The sequence below is a fragment of the Patagioenas fasciata genome, chromosome 3 (assembly GCF_037038585.1).
Source record: "Patagioenas fasciata isolate bPatFas1 chromosome 3, bPatFas1.hap1, whole genome shotgun sequence".
In the NCBI taxonomy this organism is placed as follows: Eukaryota; Metazoa; Chordata; class Aves; order Columbiformes; family Columbidae; genus Patagioenas; species Patagioenas fasciata.
In genome coordinates this window covers 52,216,714-52,232,787 of record NC_092522.1, presented here as the reverse complement: position 1 = coordinate 52,232,787, position 16,074 = coordinate 52,216,714, and the positions used below count along the sequence as shown (strand labels likewise).

Genomic DNA, 16,074 nt, shown 5'->3' with positions numbered 1-16,074 from the left:
ATTATACAGAATGTACCAGTCCCAGAGCTTGTTGAGTTAACCTTGTGCAAATTAACCTTCTGTGTTTTGCTGATGCTAGCAACTTTTATGAGATATCACTAAATAGCACTCTCTGGAAGTGATTTATATAAAATACTTTAAGCTTCCAATAAACCACACAAACAATCAGTAATAAAAAAGAAAAAGCTGATGAAAAATAGTAAAAACCTCTTTTTATATGTAGAGATAAATTCTTGTGTGATGTGAGTGAAAAAAATACTTTTTGTGGTTGAGATTGATAGTGTGAGAGAAAAAATAGTTACAGAGGGGAGCTGGGTTCAAATTAATCAAAGCAAATGCTGAAGATTTCATAGCAAACACATTGAGCAGAATGTTCAGACATTGAGGAGGATTCAAGTCCCCGCATTATCAGCTCTTAAACTTACAGATTCATTATTCAGTCAATCACAGTTTCACAAAATCCACAATGAAAGCACTGAAATTTTCTTCTTCTTTCTCTGCATTACACAATGTCAATATGTTTTTCAGCTGAAAGCATCTACTAGGGATGGGTAGTAAAGCCTGAGATCTCAGTGAGATTCTGTCACTGCCTGCATGTGTTGTGGACCTGCTGAGAAGCAGCAGTACTCTCAACACCCAAGTAATAAACATGTCATAATGAAACCACATATTCTGTTGCTGTACATCAAAAACTGATGCTCAGAAATAGGTCCAAAACAGCTGACCTGAAACCCTTAAATAGGAGTGGAGGAACACTTTGATTTCTTGCTGTTTTGGTGCTTTTCCTAGGTCAATAGCAACATAAGCTTTACTAGCTCATTCAACCTAAGCTACCTTGTAGCTAAAAATCAAAACAAACGGAATCTCAAAATCTTAATCTTATTGCATGAATAAAAAACACACATCATACACTCACAAAATGCTTTGCCTACATGAAGGCAGATCATTTGTCATGCTATGTCTTTGCTTAGTCTTGTCTGGGGATCAGTGAGCATGTATCACCATAAATTTCTCCATTTACTTCCAAAATGGAAATCTAGATGTTTGACAAGGGCCTATTTCTAAGGATTTCCTTTCCAAGTGAATCTCTTTCACAGCACCAGAGCTCAGGAATGTCAGGGCAGATGACTGAGAGACTCAGTTCAGCATCGCTTGGCACAGGGCTGAGTGTTCCCTGCACAGGTACCTGCCTGGTGCTGTGGAACAGCCTCTCCTCCTGCAAATAACACAGCTGCCCCATCCTCATTTTGACCACCTGCAGGGGCCTCAGTGCAGCACACAGATGGCTCGGGCAGGTAACGCCTACACCAGCCATTCACCTATAGGAGTAAAACGCTCAACAGAAATAGTTCTCATCTGCTGAACTCTTGCCCTTTCTATCTAGGACTGAATTTGGTTTGAAAGGCAGAGTTTGCCACTTATCTTTAAATTATGCATCAGACTGAGGCAGAGAATATAACCTGGTGCAATAAGCACAAAGTCATTAAAATTGTTTGCATGATCTTCTACAAATTACCTCTCCCTGAAATAATCCCTAGTGTCATGAGACAGAAGAGACCAGACTGGTAGAGCCTGTGATAGCAGAGGAAGCACCTGCTACTCTGAAATAAGAACAATTCCCATTTCCAGGTATTAATGTAGTATGAAAAAGAAGTAGAAGGAGCTGAGGATACATGCAAGTAAATAGAGCTTATCCACTTCTGCGTGTCCCATTCTGAACATCAAAGAGGAGGATGTTACTGCTTCCTTTATTTAACACTGTTTATGGAGAGGGTTTTATTTAAGGTACGAATTTTTACTTCTTGGGCTGTTTTAATTTAAATAACCATGAAATACAGAAGGGGAAAAGGGAAAAGTATATTAAGAGCATCTTCCAAGAAGAGAAAAAATGTTTCTTGTGAAAATCGACTAGCTGTATGTTTTCTGAAGAAGAAAATAAAACCATAATCCTGCTTTCATCTCTGAAGCTCTCATGATTTCAACTTTGCTTGAGATTCAAATATAAATTAAATTTCAGCCAATAAACTTCTTGTCTATATGTCTCATTTAAAAACTGGAAGTCAGTACAGTTCTAGCTATGTACACTATCAAGTAAGCATGATCTAGGCACATCCCTTGATGTACATGCAATAACATCGTATCAGTTCATCAGGATGTTGAGCCAACCCAATGAGAACTTTTATTAATGAAACCCTGGCCTACAGGAGCTGTAAAAGGGAGTTTATAGAGGAAACACTAATTAATTCACTGTAATAATAATTAAAACATATAATCCACATATCTATCACATATTTAGCTACTGGATAGCTGAGCTGAAGTCACAGCTCTGTGAAGGTAAACAGTGCTCAGCTGCTGGTTTCAGTAAAGCCAGAGTATTGCTCCTGGGACCTCTTTGGCCAAAGAATAGCTTCCAAACGTTTTTATTTAATAGCATCCTTCTCACTGCTGCCCAAAGCAATTCTTAGTTCTACAAAAAGAAAATAATCCTGAAGCTGTCTTCTAAATTTGTGTGTAATACTGGTCTTTTCTCTGTCGTCAGACTTGCCTGAAGTAAAAGTTGACTTTCCTATATTACTTCAAGAAAAGTAATTTTCAATTTAAGTTACATTGTGGTTTTGCTTTTGGATATAGATTTGACGTTACAAGGCATGAGGGTTTTACCCACAGCCTTGCACAAGCTAATACATGCATCAAATTTAAAATGGTATTAATTCAATTTCCAAGTGTCAAATAAAAGTGAAATAGCTTTTTCTTCTGCCCTCCTCCATGGGCTGAGACCCCCCTGGTATCCTGCATGTATCCCACACCACACTTCCCTTAGTGCCAGCTGGATCCTGGGCACAGATTCTTTAAGTTAGTGTTCCCATGACTGATGTAATTTCCACTTACAGCTTTCCTGTTTAAAAGATTTCACAGAGAAACATCCAGCAAGGGAGCATATTTTACAGAAACCGTAATGGACTGCCTTGGCTAAGGGCACTGAGCTGCACATCAGACTTGATAAAAAACAAAATCCTCAGTGCAGTGAAACCCAGCTCAGGCTCCTTCACGGGAGGAACCACGGTGTCGTGCATCAGACAGGAGCTGAGACATGTATCTGTGAGGAGGAGCAGTGCAGAGCAAGGGAGCACGTCTGCCTCCATCCTGCCTGTTCTGGGGAGCAGCACCAGTGCAGGGAGCCAGGCTTTGCCTGCCCACGTAGATGGTGATGTATATGATATATTCCGACTTCCCGCATAGGTGCCGAACTTGCGTGTTACTCATTTCTGTTGGTCAACAGCATGGGGACCCAGAGTCTCATGGGTGAAATATTTTCTGTACTTACTAGCTGAGGTCCAGCACAATTCTGCTTTGCTGATGACTGGAGTCATTTGTGTGCTCAAGCCCTGTGAATGTCTCTGAATTACTGATGCAGCCTTGCAAATGCAAGCAAAGTGCTTGGATCCTCCAGTATACTTCTAGAAATACTTAAATGACTTCTAGCCGAAATCATGTTTTAAAAAGGGGATGGAGATAGATTTTGTGAGCTCTGCAAGGCATCTAATGCTGAAGATGGTTCTACTACTCTTCAATGGCACTAAGGTGATAATTCTTATTTTTCGTAAGTCAATGTTAGGTGCATAGATCCTTTTATAACTCCAGTCCCAATGTGAATGGTTGCTGGCTGCCTTGAGGTACAGGGGCCTGGTCCCTCTCCAGAGCCCCCTGGAGGTGGCTCAGGGCAGGACCTGCTGCTCTGGTTGCCTCTCTGAGTTGGCCAGTCTCTCTCCATCGATTTTGGAGGCAACATTCTTGGTGTCACTAGGCTGAAAATGGCATTTGAAAGCCTAATTTTCCTTTGGAACTAGGAATGGGTTGTCATATGATAGGGTTGGTGCCTCAGTGACTTGTCCTTATGGCCTTTTGAGCTTTTCCACAATTTTACCTGAAGTGCTGCTTAATCACCTGATCTGCAGCACCAGGGAGAGAAGCCCCCCACGTGTCTGACATCAATTACCCTTCTCACGTCCCTAAGGCTCAGCACCATGCCACGAGTGGAACAAAACCAAAATATAACTCGGAGTCAAATAACACACAACTCAGTTTCAGATTCTTCACACAGCACTGGTACATGTCAGTGACACAGAAAATGGAATCTATACATAAAATTATGCACAACATCATTTTCAATTCTATTATTTTCATCTGTTTTTAATACTGGCTGTTGTAGACAAAAGCAAAGAGCTAGACTCTAATTTCAAATCCACACTGTGTATGTCTAAAAGACAAAGTACTTGTGTAGTGACTAATTACTCAAGATATGGAGAAATACAGGCTTTCCAGAAAAGATCATAATCTGTCTTCTATGGCTCTGCTGGGAAATATGATTTGCATTAGCGTCTTTCTGCTCCACACAGTGTTATACTCAAATCTTCTAAAGAACAGCCTTTTACATTGCACCTTATCAGCGGAGCATTATGACAATGCAAAACCAGAAAAAAGTCCTGCTGACACCTGAATGTAGAAGTATACCAATAATGTCACTTACAGATTTTATGCACATTTCTTTTGAAATGCATATAATTTCATTAAGGTTATTTTTCTGGAGGAAAGATCCAAATATGGAACCTTTTAGAGATGGAGAAAGCCATAAAAAACAGAGCTTTACCACTCAGCCCTAGTGCTGCTGCAGCAAAGGAAAGAAAGCAGATCCAAAAAGCAGGAGACACTCCTTTGTAGAAGGGCACTCTGAAAAATCAATGCAAAGGCAAACTGGTTTTTTAGGAGTCTGGGGTCTGGAAAAGGTCATTTTATCTCCTCCTCCCTCCTTTTTCTTCCCCTTTTACATGAAACAACACACTTGGCTTTGAAAAAAATCAAAGACTTTCCTTTGATTTATTTTTTCTTTCTTTCCTTAAAAAGTAGCTTGGATGCTTCAATGTTGAGAGTCAGAATTAGAGATGTCTCTAAATTAATCCTGCACTTTTAATATTGAGTTTCCACTTATTTATTACTTATTCTTTATTCTCTCAAAATGTTTGGAAGAGTTAACTAAAGTTAACTAAATCTTACAATATCCCTCTGCTCAATTTTCCAGCACGAAGAATGAAACGACAGATTGACGCTACAAAAAATAATTTTTGAAAAAAAATGTATATGAGAGTTGTCAGGAGCAAACACGGGTTTCTAGGTTCTGCTGAAAACAAATCTTCAGAGCAGTAGCCTGAGCTCTGCTCCCATCTTTGTGCCACCCTGGCCCAGGGCGGAACAGTCACAGCTGCTGCAGTGGGTCTGAGCTCTGGAGGTGCTGCTCCCTGGGCTCCATTCTGCCCCATGCAGCCCCTGGTGGCTGCGACCTCCTGCTTTTTCCCCACTGGGACATGAACTTGGATATCTCCCCCAGACCAAAAAAATCCAACAGACGCTGCAGGAGCTTAAGTGTGGTTTAGATTTTTGGCTGAAATTAGCCCGTGGGTTCAACCCCGTCATTAGAGTAGTACTGACCAACAGACCAGTGGCTTTATCATATAAACCTCGTGTCCTTATGCAGAGGTGAAATTTCAATTTTTGTGTATTTTTGATCAGAACTGGACCAACAGAATATACGCAGATGTGCTTGTGGCCAGGTAAACCCATCCCCCCTGGCAAGGTCTGTGAGCAGCAGATGTGCAATGATATGCAAAAAGTCAAATCCTGCGCTGATGTACAACAGCAAAGTCAGAATCACACCCCTTACAGCTGCATAAATCGGTTCTAGCTAACATTGTTAAAAACAAATTGAATAAACGGCTTGATGAAGAGCAGAGAAAGGTGCCAGCTACTAGTATGGTACTTCCTCAAAATAACCAAAACCTACAGCTGGAAATACGTCTGTCTATGACTTGTGCAAAACTGAAAGCCTTTAACATCTCTGCATAGCTGCACCTGGCTCATCTTTATTTTTGATGTAAAGCATATGTTCGATATAAATTTATTTACCTTACCAGATGCAAGATCCTGTCAAACGATCCATGAGGTGATACGTTTGCTTCTTGAATTCTACTCTAACATACTCCTATTTTTTATTATATTTGCTTCAGCTGAACAGATGTATAATTATTATTATTACTATTGCAGGCAATAGCAAAATTTCAATATTAACTCTTACTGACAGGCAATAATTACCTATGCTTCAGGAATAGCTATAATTTCAAAATGACAAAGCAATAAGAGGGCTGGCCTTGGAATTCAGAGGTCCCAGTAAACACCATTAATCAGTAGCTCTGGAAATTATGATGACCTAAAGGGAGAAAATGATGGCTGTTCCATGTAGTTTTGCAATAAAGAAGAATTATTTAGAACTGTTATGAAACAGCTGGCCTTTCCCCCCTCACAAAATAGACATTTAAAATTTAGTTTCAACTTACAAGAAGCCATCAGAGAAAAGATACACAGGTACACATAGTCCTCAATCCTGCTCTTAAATAGAGTCCAAAGAGGGCTGAATTTTCTCCATGAAACATCTCTGGTATCACTGCTTCTCCTGTCAGACTCTAATTCCCTTGCAGCCCCAGCCCTGCTGTAGCACCAGCTAACTTGCATGCAGCTGCACAGGAGAGGCAGCTCCAAGCATCATGTTTCCTACCTGTGAGGCATTTCAGTATTAAATAAGCATTTGCCTTGTGTTTGCTATTGTGATGTTGCTAAGTCAACAAGAGCAATGAAGAAATTATTTTTCTCTTGTCCTGCTTGAGATGGAGATGATCCAGAGGTCCAGGAACTGCCAGGACTCTCAGGGTAAGAAGTTTCACTACTTGCCTTTAAAGCTTAAAGCCCAGTGTGGCTTAATCAACTGTTGCCACTCTTTGCTCTTAAGACACACCTGTTTTGTGGCTTTCATAGGCAGAGCTGAATAAATTTTGCAGGTTACTTTACTCTGAGAATGTGAGAACTGTCTGTGCTTTGGTATTCACCACAAATGTGTTCTGCAGCATATCATGAAAGGCAAAAATACAGAACACCAGCTCAGCAGTGAAATTGCAAAGACATCCCCTCTTATGCCAGTCTTCTACAGAGAAAAAAACTGTTCCCTTTATTTAGTCTTTCCAGGCCTAAAAAGCCAGTTTTACTGAAAGAGAAGTTTCTTCTCCTCAGGATCTTTGAGTAACTACCAATTCACCTGCAAAGCCTGGCAGATGTGGAAGGGTGTGAAGGTGGCGCTGGAGCTCCTCAGAGAACTCCTTGCCACACTAACTCAGAACAAAGTACCCCTGTGTGAGAGGAATTTAAAGCCCATCCAAGTCCCTTCTATTTTGTTTAATGGCATGGTATGGAACCTTCTGTCTGGTCCAGTTGGGATGTTTATGGACAAGACCAACAATCTTTTGTATAATATTAAGTGAGAAATCCTGTAAGGAGTAGAAATGTGGCATTATCCCTCTGTGGACAATGTATGTACTAGGATGCTGTCATTTGCCACCAGGGCAGTTTTGCTCATAGGCTGAAAGGATCTTGGAAAATGTTTTATGTATTGCTGCTTGAAACTTGTAATTTTGGACATTTTCAAAGATGTTTTTACTGTGGGTTTTGTTCTGAATTGGAACAAAATGCCTAAATTCAGCAAGTTTTGCCAAAATGAAATTGTGAAAAATGGTTTTAGATGCATCAGAGTACTGTTTTATGAAGTAATGTTTTTGTGACTGGCCTAATTGGAGAGTAGTTTGCAGCTTCGTTCTGATACAGGTAACACAAGGCAGCAGCTGGACACTGAGGTGCTCTTCTCAGAATGCAGGGTTTGGATGTATTGGTCATGGAGCACAGGACAAATGTTAATATTCTCTCCAAGCTATGCAGAGCCCTGGCCACGGCTGAACTAGGCTGACTTCCCACTCTAAACACTTCTTCCATTAGGCTGCTTGTATGTGGTAAACAGAGAGTTGATCCAACCTGACTTGCTCTAACAAAAAGTTTTGGACAAGCATTTTAGCTACTGAATTCCAAATATTTTGGTTTGTGAAATGTGTAACCAGTATATTTAAGGAAACACTGAAGAAGCTGGGATAGTGGCTTATAATCCAAAACCAAGGACACTCAGTTGATTTAGGAGATATGAAGCCCTGACACAGTTTCTATGTGTAAACTATGCAGGACAAGGTTTATCAGGTTGCTTGCAATCCAGCCCTCTGAGCTATTTGCACACAAAATAGATGGGAATTTAGAACTCAAATATTTCAAGAAAATTGTGGCATTTAATGTCAATACCCAGGCAAACTAAACTTTTATTTTGCCCAGGCTCTGATACACTACGCAGACATGCTTAATATAGCTCTGTTGATATATATGGCTCATAAAAATAAATAAGCATCTGCGAGGCAGCTGTCTGTCACTGAAGAAGCCTCCAGTCCCATCAGCAAGTATGGTGTGAAGTCAAGGCAAGGTCAGTTCCTAAATTAGAGCATTAGGAAAAGCCTGGTCTCATGTTGTCACTGACACATTGACTAAAGCTTTGCAACCAGCAAACCTTGGCCACTCAAACAACAAGAAAAATCTGAGCTAGTGTTCTCTCATATGAGAAGACAAATACAGTGCTCAAACAAATGCAAATTATTTTTCAGCCTGGACTCAACTACTGTATAGGAATCCTCGTGGAAGATATGACTAAGTTCAGAGAGTCTCTGGGTGAAATCATGGCCCTAAAACAAGTCAGTAGTAAAACTGCTGTTGACATTAATAGGATCTCGCCATCTACATCTCAGTCCCTGTATACAGTTTTAAAAATATACATAGCTGGTTGAACTCTAAAAGAATACATAACTGAAGAGGAAATTTTCTTTTTTCTTATGTCATTGGGTAACTGCCAAGAGCTAAACATAAACCGTACTAAGCAATGACTAAAAGGAGACAGGAGGAGAGCAGATAAATATTTAAACAATATAAACATGGAAGACAGAGAAGACTTATTTATCAAAATAAAAGAAAGGAATATAAATAGGAGGAGGTAAGTGAAACAGAAAAAGAGGAAATGGAAGCTGTGTTGGGCAAACTGTAACTGGATGAACCCCTATGGAAAAGAGTGAAGGGCTGGGATTGCACCCTCATCACTTGATATATTTTAAAACAAAATGGAACAGAGAAAGTTAAATAATGATTTAATAAGAAAGCAGCATACTCTGGCTGCAGGGGAATGAGACTGCATCTTTCACTATGTGCTGTTTTGTTGCATTTACTCCACCTCAACAAAGCATGTTTTAAAATTTAAAGAAATTCTAGGTTTCACTGCTATGCACGAATGTTTGGGAGACTGACTGAAACACAGTATTTGTACTAGGATATATGTCTATAACATTATGTTAGAATATTACAGCAAAAGGGAAAAAACAAACAGAAACTAAAAATTTGTATTGGGAATGGACTTCAATATCCTGTGAAGAACAACTATGTAAAGTTGATCTTCCACACAGTGCTTTTAATTCTGAGATCTCGCCTTTACCAAGAGCCTTGGATCATTATGGCTGTTACCGTGTAGGTGGTAGCTGGGCGTAATGCAGCTCCTCCGGGGCCACCCATCACAGTGGCCACCAGCTCTGTGACAGCCCTTCCAGTGAGTGCTCTGCAAACCATACTCCTCACACACAGAGTGAAAACTTTCAGGCCTCCTCAAAGCTTTGTTATGGAGGTTGCTTGCTTTGTTCTGCTTGTGAAGAAGTGCTCTCAAACCCTCTCGTGTGACAAACTCTCTACAGGAAACTGTCATAACAAGTCAAACTAATATACAAGTCATAACAGCATGACACAGTTTCTGCATATTTCTAATGAAGATGCATGTAAAGAGTCTTCTGACACTGGCAAATCTCATGCAGTGAGGTCAAGTCTTACACCTCATGAGCACCTCCTGTTTGCTCCATCAGTCTCACCTATAGCCATCCTTCCAATTCCTTCCATCCCTGACCCAGTTCCAGGGCTGAACAGTTTGGCTCCTGCTGTTTCCCTTCTCTGCCCAGGGAAGCCACCGAGCACACACTCTGCCAGCGCTGGAGCTGAGCAGCCCTCTTTCCTCACAGCTTCCTCTCAGGTCCCAAGCAGAAAGAGGCAGGCAGGAGGAGTGAGGATGCTCTGGAGAAGCTGGCAGACAGCTATCACCTGCCTCCCAAAGTTGCAGAGAAGATTAGCTCTGGCCCTCTCTCATTCCCACTGCAAAGCCTGGTCTTCTCCTTGAAACAACACCTGGAGCAAATGCTGCCCATGATCCATGACCCTCTGTCTTGCTGACCCTCCACTTCTTCACTAGCAGTTTTGCCCTTCCTATTGTCTTTCCCTTGGCTCCCACACACCAGATCACACCTCCAAGCCCGCTGCTACCCCTGATGCTTGGCATGGGGGATTGTATCTTTCTGTTGTCCCAGAAAGCTGCCCTTGGGAATCTGGGAAGCACCAGCTCACCTGGGGACAGCTGAAGGCCTTCTGGAAAACTGGGATGTCCAGATTTCAGTAGGGTGGCAAGTCATCTAAATGAAGGCTGTGCATTTAGTGGGATGGTCTAGGAAGAGCCTCTTGGCTTCTTTGTTACCAAAGTCGAAACGTCCTGCCTAAGAAACTATCCTCTGCATAAAAGTCTGCTGCTGGGGGCTCACTGGAGCTGCTGAGCAAACCCTGGTTATTTTGCTGAACAAAGCAGGAGAGCAGACACAAGCTGGGGGCCCATCCTTTTCCCTTTATGTGGAAAGTTTTCCAGGAGACGGAGGTGGGATAAAGGTGATCCAAATGTGGGGAACACCATGTAAAACAAAAATACAAAGTAGTCTGTTTAAATATACATTTGAAAACTTTTCTTTCTTATGAAAGCATGCAAGGGTTAAGTTAGTACCTGTATCCATTTACATCCTGCCTAGATGTATGACATTAATATTATACATTGTATAGCTTATTGTAATAATAATGAAACAAAACTGAGTTGATTAGCATTGACAAAACCTATAAAGCAGTACAATCCCATAAACCTGAAACTCCCTCTGAGCATGAAAGACAGTTCTGGTCTAACAGTGTTGATGGTGACAGTTGCCCACTAAATGGCAACTATGTCACAGCACAAAGTCTGAAAGATGACAGGGGACACAGCACAATCATCTGAGTAATTCACTCTTTGACTAAATTTACAAAATTTGGGAAAAGCCTGAATTATTACAAAGGCACTGCTGAGAAAATGTCAGTTAAATTATTGCACCATGGAAACCTCTCTAGTGTGTCAATAACAGTCGCATGCAGATAGAAAACACTGTAGACAAAACAGAGATGCTGACGTTGATGCTGATTGCTGGTCTCCCTTTGAACATCATCAAAACCTCCAAATTGGAGCAAATGCTGCAGCCAAGAGGAAGCCATAACTGACATGTGTAACCCACATGAAGAGTATAAAAACACAGAATAATTTTGTCTCCGTTGAAGCAAATCCCAGATGGCAATCTCCTACACTGGGCCATCTAACTGTTATAGAGTGCCAGCTGAGTGCTAGCACACCTCCAGCAGCAGCTGTGAACAGAACACCTGGCCAGCTGTTTGGTGAAGGGTTACAAGCTGCAATGCTGTGAGGAAAACCGCCACCAGCGTAATTGAGCCCCTGCCCTCTGGCACCACTCTGACTTAAAACGGTATTGAGTGGCAGTGTTGACCTCTCTGTTAATCTGTCCTCATGCTTGAAAGGAAATAACATTTTTCTATTGTATTATGGGAACCAGTAAAAGCAGTGGGATGCAACTTGCAGAGGATTCTTATGAATTTGGTTTCCAAACAAATATAAACACACTCCAGTTGCAGGCAGCTGAAATTGGTTAAATGGCAATTATGTCGGATGCTCCAACTGGTGCAACTTATTCAGTGAACAGAACAAACAAATGCTTTTCATATAGATAATGGATTTGTATCACAGCCAAAGACTTGCAGAGTCCATCACAGAGGTTAAAAATCCCAGGAACATGTAGCTATTTGATTTCCAGTTTAGCTTTCCACTACAGCTACAAATTTATGCAAAAGTAAAGTTGATTCATAGCTCTGATTATTCCAAATAGTCAATGCATTATACAGAGTAGACATTTCCTAACAATTTCTTGTTTGGGATTCTTTAGCCATTAAATTCCATATTGCAGCAGATTACACTAATGTAGGGAGGAGTGTTAATAACATCTCCATTAATATTTGACTATTACTTTTCATAAGGACATTGAGCACTGTGAAGAGGAGGCTGGCATAACTAGGTTAACATTACAGATATGGAAACTGAGAAGAAGAGCACCAGTAATAGCAGCTGGTTTCTGTTCATGCAGCAAGCTGGTGGCAGAGGTATGAGCAGAGTGAAAGTCTTGTAACTCATAAACTGAGGTACCAGCTCCTATACTAATCACAGCTTGCCATGAAAGAATAGACTACATGACATAAATTCAAAGGAGATGAAGGCTAAATGCATTTGAGCCTGTATTTGCCAAAACAGCAATTTTTCTCTTCCTGTAATTCATGTAACCCCTTAGTAAAAACAAGAAGCTCTTGGACATTGGGTAGGATTAAAAATTTCCCAGTGGTCCCTTCATGTGCTGCACAACTGAGTTGATGGGTTACCAGCAATAGTGTCTCTTTTTCAGCAGTGGGTTTCTTGAAATTAGAAGCATTACAAGCAAACAGAAAGCTTACAAAGCTCCTTACAGACAGCACGAGATAAGCAATACACAAAAAAATCCAAACCCCAAGACCAAGCCAAAAGAAGACCAGAAAAGTAGACTTTCACTTGAGGATTCCTATTTGGCCTATGGGACACCAGCCAGAAAGGCAGAAGATAAAGGGCAGCAGGCAAGGTAAACCAGTGACCAGTTTTATGTTTTCACTAGTAAAGCCAGACTGGCCTGGGTACGTCCTGCCCATTGATGTTCTGCTTGAGAGATGGGGAATGGAGGTTGACAGCTGTGGGCAGCCATGAAGAACTGTAAATAACCTCCAGAAATGCTGTTGTCTCAACCTTCTATACAAAGAAAAGCTGTATTACAAATACTTATTTGTATTTGGCTTTTCCTAGGAGCTTTCTGTATGTGGGACTTCTCAAAGGAACAGACATTCAACTTCTCAACAATATGACCACCATCTGTCTTTTCTCTGCTCAATTAAAAAACCTGAATGTTCAATAATCTTCTTGGTAGAGTGGGGCATTGCTACTACTGTAGTTACAAAGCATTCAGAGAGGACTTGAGACCTGGAGCATATAGCCACAGCAGACCACATTTTGTTTAACAGACACCTTTGACTTACCTAGCGCTAGCAAAACTAAATCTTCCAACCCAGACACCTAGAAAAATAACTCTGAGGAAGGAAAGGAAGATCAAAGATTCTCAGTCTATAGAAAATGGAGGCTAAACATGATAACAGTCTTCAAGATGTGGAAAAAAAAATGCAGAGAGGAAACTTCTCAGCAGAGAGGATGTGAACTAATGGCTTCAGCTGTGGTAAGGCAGATACAGGACAGATGTTAGGAAGTGTTCTATAATAGCAGACATAGTGACAGTTTAAGAACAAATCAGGCAAATATCTGTCAGGAATGACAAAAGCATAGCTGTGTCACCTCAGGTCACAGAGATCAGCAGCAGGACTTCTTCAGACACCTTCTAACCAATACTTCAGTAGCAATGAAAGGCATAGGGTGCCCTCCGACAGCCCCACACCTGTGGGGTTACCTGGCACAGGCCTGGGCAGGGGCATGAATTAGATTCCCAAAGCAGAACCACTGAGCTCCTGCAGTTGTCCTGGGGACTGGCCAGTCCTCACTCCCAGGTACTCGTCCCAGGCAAAGCACGTGGTGCCCATCTCACTCCAGTTGTCCTTTTCTCGCCTCTTGCTGTACTTCCCACCTACTGCTGATGAGAGGTGTGAGAGCTGACAAAGGCCATTGCACCTCCCAGGAAAAGTGGGTTTTCTACAGATAAAATGGAATTGCATAACAGTTGACAAACTGGATAAACATTTCACTCATGACTTCAGGAGAACTGTCCACGTAGTCTCTCAGTTCCTGAAACTACACCAAAAGAAACTAACAGCAGTCTGATACTTGACACTAAAAGATATCCAATGTAGTCTTTTCCATAAAGTGAAAACCAATTTAGAAATAACTGCAAATAGCTGTCATTAGATACACGGTGCAATGAGTACAACAAAAAGAATAATCCAGGGGAAAGCAAGCAGCAGTGAAAGCCCTTGATCAAGTCTACTGTGGAGACTTTGAAGAATGAATTTCAGTCTGAAAGCGTTTTACTGATAGCCTCTACAGGGGCTGCAGTTTCAAGAAACTCCATTGCTACTAATTCACTGTATCAAGCCCAGCAGGATCAATCAAAACTTTAGGGAAGTAAATGGCAAGTTGACTCAAAATTACAAGGTGATTTGGAAAATTGCTTTTTACTATCAAAAATGAAATTAGTATGATGGACTACTCATTCCTGAGAAAAACAGCCACCATTACTTGACTTGCTGGAATAGCCAGAGGATACATTCAAATACAACTTGCAAGAGCTGCCACTTTTTTAGAAACTTTAAAGAAGTCATTCTTTCCATATTTCATTGACAGAAGAGTATGACTCAACAAACATTTAGAACAAGCTTGTATAATTTGATCACAGGTGAAGAACATATCCCTTCTGCCAAAGAAATCAGTAGACTTTTCAGTGCTCTCTCCCTCTGACTTCAGATTTGAATCTCCTTTGTGCTCTCCAGGGAATCATAATATGAGCACCTGGATAATCCAAGACTTTCAGCTGCTGCTAATGGGGCCCATGTAACTGCTTAAGGATTAGAAGTTAAGGGCATGTGCACTCTGAAATTGCTGTGCCCAGCAAACCAAGGAACAGCAAACGGCAATGATGGGAAGAATTGCTTCAAAAGCCTGGTCCAAGCCATGTTTTCAGATGCTAGGACTCTCATCACAGTTTCTACTACACCACTGAACTTCTTGTGGAAAAAGCTGGGCTTTGCTTATGAGTCCCGTCCTGTGCTCTCTTTGAGGAGAATAAAATGGAGCTATTTCAGGCAGCGACATACTACTGAAGCTGCATTCCAAATGAACATACAACCATGCAGCAAGCCATATTTTGATATGTTATTACAGGGTGGTACTGGAATAAACATGTGGACAGAAAAGGACTTGGCGATATTGCTGCATTTAACTACGGCATGTATGACAAGTACACAAGTGTGTCCTCCTATGTGAATCAGTCTGGCTGAATGACAGGGAGAAAGACAGGGAGATTGATTATAATTTTTACCAGTATTTAGGCAAAGACTTCATAATTTTGCCCTCCTTAGGAAAACAGGAAGAATATGCTGTTTAGCAACCTGAGCAACACTTTTAACAAGGGGACCCTATACAGAGCTCAACAATCAAAATTTTCATGAAGACAAACACGAATTTTCTTTGGCACTAAGGAAATGCTCCATGAGGAACAACAGGCTTTTGTGCAAAAATAAATTAGCCAGAATGTGCCCTTGCTACAAAGCAGAGAGCATGTTTAACATCCAGAGTTCATTTGTTGAATATCTTAACTGTAGGTATTTTTGCTTGATAACAGGACATTCACAATGTACTTGGCATTGTAAAGAGGTTATAAGTTAATTTAACTGGGACTTCATAGAATGAGAAGTCCCACTCAGCTTGAAAAGAAAGAGGTAATCTTTAAGTGATGCATGCTCAGGTTATATTTGTAGGCAAATGTTTTCCCTTCTCAACCAAACATGAATCCAAACACCATACAGAATCACTAAAGAGTATTAAGTATCTAACCCAGAAGCTACAATCTCAATGAACGTAGGTAAATGCTCTTTAGCAAACATTATGGAAATAAACCTTCAGCAATGCTCTTTGTCATTTTTGACCTGTCCAGTCTTCCTTATATTCAGGCTGGGATGCTCTATAATTTGCTGACACACGAGCTGGTTTCCAAACCACAGTTCATTTTCTTTGTAATATATGAACACATTATTCTCCACAGTCCATTAGAAACAACCTAAGTGAGCTCTCTCAAATGTACCGTACCCTTTCCTCCTTCAGAAAGCAAGCCCTAGATAAGCTAACTTTTAGGGGAGGAAGAAAGA

General features: G+C 41.0%; 1 protein-coding gene across 5 annotated transcripts in view; it reads right to left on the bottom strand.

Annotated features, from left to right (window-relative positions):
• The window catches only part of RPS6KA2 (ribosomal protein S6 kinase A2), a 290,506-nt gene that overhangs the window by 70,542 nt on the left and 203,890 nt on the right, over positions 1-16,074 (bottom strand). The window lies entirely within an intron of this gene.